Source organism: Eucalyptus grandis, chromosome 5 (assembly GCF_016545825.1).
Source record: "Eucalyptus grandis isolate ANBG69807.140 chromosome 5, ASM1654582v1, whole genome shotgun sequence".
NCBI lineage: Eukaryota > Viridiplantae > Streptophyta > Magnoliopsida > Myrtales > Myrtaceae > Eucalyptus > Eucalyptus grandis.
The window spans coordinates 56,261,765-56,268,405 of NC_052616.1; positions in this window are offsets into that span (position 1 = coordinate 56,261,765).

A 6,641-nucleotide genomic window follows, 5' to 3' on the forward strand; every position below is an offset into this window, starting at 1 on the left:
TAATTTTGATATTGATGCTGATACTAAAGAGTTTGGATAGTTGGGACATCATGGTTTTTTTCCCTTTTGGATTTGGAAAGTGTTTTCTATGTTAAAAATTCATGTATTTCTTTTCTATATCTTTTCACTTTGAAGATTCGGATTCCTAACAATATATTAAATGACTCTATGCATGAGGACGACATATATTAATTTTGTAACGTTTTCGGGGCACCTTCCATATAAGAAAGAGTATTCTATGCATTAGTTTTACGCGGTTAACTTGATGCAACTGATTTGGTTACGTTATTTGTGTGATAAATTTATCAATCAATTTTCACCTTTTAATTTTGTCACGTTTCTTTTTCTTGTTGATAAACCTATACCCGTCCGTTGCAGACGCGGAACTAAGCCAAAGTCCAATTTTTCATCTTCTCCGGTAAAATTCAAAATGAGAAGACCGTCCAATCACTTGATAAAAAGTTTCGGTCAACTCTTGACCACAGAAACTTACTCTATTGGGAGTTAAAGGTATATCGTTTTGCTCAATGTTTGTTAGATTAGAATTCCCAAGGTTTGTTCTGTTTATGTATTATTGCTATAAACGTATATCATATGAAACGACATATAATCATTCATATGACTACCATTACAAAATAGTGTAAAATTTCCTCACTTGAGCATGTCACTAGCACAAAATTTTTCGCTCTAGTCATGATCACCTAATGCATAGTTCCAAAATATTTGCTTATTAGTTTGAGATTTTGGAGAGACTAGCTACCGCAACCTAAATTAAATATGGAAAGCTAGGTTTATGTTAACTTTTGTTCCGTATAGGTGTTTAATATTGTGCTAAATGACAAGATTCTGATTTATGTTATTCTTTTAAAGTTAGCTTTTGTGGTTTTCCGGCATAAGTGCCAATTTTGGCAATTAATTTTGGAAGCTTTATATTCTGATTGCCAGAAATGAGTCCCACAAGAGCGTCGTTACAAATATAGCATAACAATACTGCTAGGCTAGTTGAACTCACATTACAAAAAAAACTCTCTTCTTTGATTATCGTCTTTAGGAAAAAAATCTCAATGGCGATGTAAATAGCTTTGGATTTTCGTTCACAACAAGGACATAAAGACTTCCGGTGGTCTCATTGGCGCATACCACAATGGGTCTTCAAGTGGGGTGAAGTTGTAATAAGGTAGTCGTAGGTGAACCGATAGTTGGGTCAACTCATTTGAAATGGAAAAGCCCTCTTCCCCCACGAGCACCTACTTCTGACAAAATGAAAAGAAGTGAACTCCCCAAACGAATTCAGAGCTACTGGAAAATTAGGAGTAAACCACTGTTTCTGTGCAGGTCGAAATAATATAAATAAGGTTTTCTTGGGGGTGAGGGCTATATACATACAGTGGTTATGGTATATGGGATTGCTAGAGCTGGTATTCGTACCCTTTGACTGACCTAACTTGAGGCACTGGATGATGTTGAATGAAGTGCTGATGGAGGGAGGGAAGGATTTTCTATGAACATCAGTTCCAACTTCCCAAATGCTGGTCCAAAATAAAAGGCAAAACAAAAATTTCCAAGGGAGGTTCTTGGCAGGAAACTCTTGCTGACTTGCTATATCGAGTGGAAATGTAATACTCGCATTTGTGGTCAACAATGAGAACAATTCTTCAGACAATTTAAAACCTTAAACCAAAGGTTTAGATTTATTAAAACTAATCTACGAAGCTGTTTTACTTGGAGATATGTCAAATTGCAAGTGACCCTCTATATAATCGGTTATATACCAAAATCAATTATAGCCCTATATATCATTTAAGAAGTTGATCGTATGAACTAAACAAGCCCATTATTTTTCTAAAACAAAACTCTATGATGTTATCTTAGTAGTTTAGAATTTGGCTTGTGCATAAGAATTACACGGATAGAACCAACACGGTTCCCACTAGGCTTATTGATTCACATAATATAAATGGATCTTTATGTCATTAGAAAAGAAAATCTCAAAACCAAAGAAATAAGGATTCAACAATGTCACTGAGTATGGATAAAGTCAGATGTATTTTTTTAAATGAAGCCGTACATAATTTTCTATGTGGGGATAGGGGAAATGAAAAGAAGGTGACGTGAGAGATCATAATACTCTTGCATTCTTTCATCCAAAACAATTCCGAGCACGACCCGTTGTGTAGAGATGCAAAGTCAGATTTTTGCACGCTGTTGAATGAATTGGTCGGCTTTTTTTGTCTTTGAGCTACTCCTCTAGGGGAATAATTTGACTTAAAAGGGGTTTGGATCGAAGTATTATATCAGATAATAAAGAAATATAAGAGATTGGCAAATCTATGAGTATGAGAAAAGCTAAAGTTAAACTTAATCTAAACGTCCACGTTTCTTTGATCTATTTATTACATGGAAAAATTCTAAAGGTTCTATGTCTCTAAAATAATCAAAGAACTCTGAGAGTTTTGTGAAAGTTTGTATGATACGGTATTCAAAGGTTAAAGTAATTATAGAAAGAAAATAAACTAAGTAAAGGAATGATGTATATCTGAAGATTAAATTAAATAAAATCTCGAACACTATAAATAATATGAAGAGTGAAAGCTATGTATAAGATATAAAGTAAGAGTATGCAAAAACGAAAATCAACCATATAGGTGGTATGAACTTATATTATAAAACTGCAAATTACAAGTATCGAAAAGTGTAGAAACTAAAATATCAAGTCATCCACTAGGGCGATAATCCATACTCCAAGAAGTATCGATATTTGTATTACAAGAAAAAGGTTAACCAACTATGATGCAAGTTGGTAACCCTTTATAAACTACACTAAATGTATTTGAAAAACAAACTTACTTTGTAACAAGGGATATAAGGTAAGGAAGCTTGAGGCTTGAAGGGATGAGGGATTACAAGAGGGAGTGAAGAGGAAGAAGAGAGAAATCTGAGATCTAGGTCATGTTCCCTTCTTCCATGCTAAAAAAGCTATTTATAGATGTCGCTACAGTAAAAGTGCTACAATGCTAAACAATGTAAGTGAATAGTATTTGCTACAATATGTCTGCCATTTACTATAGTGTATTGCTTTTCCCCCGTTACAACAGTGTTAGCATGTGATATTCTATCTTATTTCTAGGGAAGATTGATCCCGTAGCAATCATTTTCATTAGTGTTTTCATTGTAATATGACTGTGAGGATCCATCTTGGTCATCTTGTAATTTGGAAGATCCACATTGTGATTTTTCCGCTTCTAAAAGTATTGTTTTGAGGACATTAAAGTATTTCTCTCTATTATGGATTGAAGTGAGTGCTGCACTTGTAATGGATTTTTTCAGCAAAAATATTGTATTGGATGGGAATGTAGTTATCTAGGTATTTTGGCTATTTAGCCAAGTCTTAACCGCAGCTTTGGATCCCCATTCATGGTATTTGAATCCATCCCACCGTTTTGTTTTGTATCTTCGAACAAGTATGGGTACACTAGATTTGGTGGGAGATGTATTATAATCAAATTCCCATGCTATTACCCATGAGATTATAAATATTATGAAAAAGTGCATAAGGCATGGGAACCTTGTATTATGTTACGTTGGTGTAAAGTATTCATGGAATATTCGGTATTCTTGTTTGACTATAGGGTGTAGTATTACATCTAAAGGACCAAAGAGATCCTACTAGAAATTAAACCACTTCGGTAGGTTTTCCCTTGGGAAATTATCTTTGAAGAATACTAGCCAAGTGTATTGGAAATTTATATTTTGACAGAAGAAAAAATTCCACCAAGCTTGGTCATAGTCCCAGTATGCGTATGGAGTAGAGTATGGTAGGTTTTCGATAACCCTAGATTGGAATTTTCTAAGTGTATGAGGTGAGATTTCCCATTGTGAGGGGTGTATAACCTTATTGATAGAAATAGTGGAGTATAGGATATTAACTATATCAGACTTATCAACAAAGTGGGTGAACTTTGCTAATTTTGTTTCCACTAAAATTTGCTCATAAAAAGCAATAGTTTTATTTATATTGTATGGTTTGAAAAACCAATATTTTGAAAATATATTCTTTACAAATTTGATTGGATATTTATCAAAAAATTCATCTTCAATAGTTAGTATTTTCTGAAATGAGGTTTTTGGAAAGAATTTGATTTTTGAGAATGAGGGGTTGCTTGTGACCTAATGACCACTTCATTCAAAATTCTTTTATATTCAGCTTGTTTTTGTGTGACAAGTAAGGAGTGATCGTTGCTTACCTCAATGGCACTAGACGGTTCTTTTTAATTTATTTGTAAAGATTGAGCAAGTATTTCTAGTGTTTCTTTAGGCAATATGACAGCTAGCTGGGCTAGAGTTGGTATGGTTTTTTTTCTTTGAAGGGGTATTTGGTATTGGATGTTGTTAATTTTTTTTATTATTTGAAACCATAACTTAATTGGTGTCAAGCCTTTTGGCTTTGGTGGTGTATTGGAGGCTTCGGCAATGCCTTTATTTTTGTCTTTTTTTGGGTCTTGACATAATTGTATTCCCTGTAAAAATTCTCTAGTGAGAAAATCGAGTAATGAATTTGAAGAATCATTTATAAATTCAATGTGTGTGTGTGTGTGTGTGGAGCTAGATTTACTAAAACTGATTTTTAATATGGTATCTTTTAAAGGGTCAACCAAAAACAAGCGCGCGTCCATGGTTTTGTCCCGTAAATTTAGGCCAGCAATCGTCTTCTGAATGTACATGGCACTTAAGTCATGTGATGTCACGTCACATTTCCAGCTAACTTCTCAGATCAACAAATTACTTAAATGAGATGAGCTCATCTGCAAGACGTCATCCTCTTGCTGAATCTGAATACGCAGACACAAAGTTCATGATGAGAAATCAGCCGTTAAGGATGAACCAAAAAAGTCATTGCTTATCAATCGATAGCTTTCGATTCTCGTTTACAACATGGAAATAGGAAAGTCGAGACCAGCTTTTCAAATGCTGGCCCCAAAATAGAATAGTATAAAAAAACAAAAACAAAGCAAAACAAAATTTTCTACCCCAGGTTCTTGGCAGGAGACTCTTGCTAACAGGCTATATCAAGTCGAAGTATAATACTCAGAATTCGTGGTCCAACTGGATTAAGGAGGGTCCAGGAATCTTAGACTAGGACTCTCTAAGATAATGATTCTGGTCCAAGAAAATACAGCCCTAATAACGGAAAAAAAGAAGACCAAATTCAGGACCAATGTATCCTTGCGGTAGCCCAAAAACTTTGGACTGCATTTTCAACCACGACCAGAAACCTACGCATGATAAAGAAAAAAAAATTCAAGTATGAGCACACCGCGGAAAAGAAGAGGCAAATTTCATGTGCCGGTAATTTTTGGTTCTTTGAATGGTTTAGGAGAATAAGAAGCTTGTTTTTTCATGTACCTACATCTGGTTTTTCTTCCCTCTGTAATTTTAGGGGAAAAAAATACCATTACTAGTTGATATGTGAGACGATTAAGATAACGTTAGGAATTAGAATGATAGCTATTTGCCTCTTTCTATTAAAATAAAATTCCCGAGTTTAGGAATTAGAATGATAACTTTTTCCAGAATATCAAGAATGCGGACCATTAAAATAAGGGACGAAAATGCATCTAACTCTATATAAAATCGTGTATGGTTTTCCATGTGGATATGCCATAAAGCAAAAGAAGGTAATGTGAGGGGATCATACTAATCCGAAACGACACCGAATGTGACAAATTGCCTAGGGATGCAAAGTGTGCAACCTAGTGTATTTATTTATATCTTAATACAAAAGTTTTTACATGTCGCTACTTTATGTCTTACATTACAGAGAACGCGTATATATTAATTATTTATATTAATTATTATTTTAATTATTATATTAATATATTGATTATTTTTATTAATATCTAATTATTATTCTATATTCTATTCTAAATTCCACGGACAAGTATTGGTCATTTCATTACTAAAGAAATATACCAGCAATGTACAGCTTTTTGATTGATTAAATTAATCCACTTCATTTGTCTTTGAGTTATTGCACTTTGTCCAGTACAAATTTTCATTTAGGTTTTGTTTGCTTCACGAAAGAAGAATGATTTGCAAAGCATTTTTACTAAACATGATCCATTTTATCACTTGAAATTATTAATCAATGGAAAATATTTTCATTATCGATAATAATTTATGCCTAAATATTTTCATAAACAATGCAAATATTTATTATTCATTCATTATTGCAAGCAATATGAACAATCGTTTTCAGGAAAATATTTTCGAATCATTCAATCTTCATGAAATAAATGGAATTTTTTTATATTAGGATACTTGTAGCCCCAAGCATAAGCTAAAGCTTTTTAAAAGGAAAATTGTCTGAAGAGTCATAAATCAATCAATTCATAAACCTTTTAATTATATCAATTTTTTTTACTAAAATTTTTGTCAATTTAATCCTAAATAGTTTGACAATTTGTCAATCTAATTATTCCAGAGTTAAAAGGTTTATGAAAAAATTAACAAATTATCAAAAGATTTAACACTATATTTGCACCAAAGGATTAAATTGACAAATCATTATAATGTTCAGAATTAAATTGACATAAAAATTTTAGAGCTCGTATAATAAGTGTAGGATTTTTTGGATACTTATT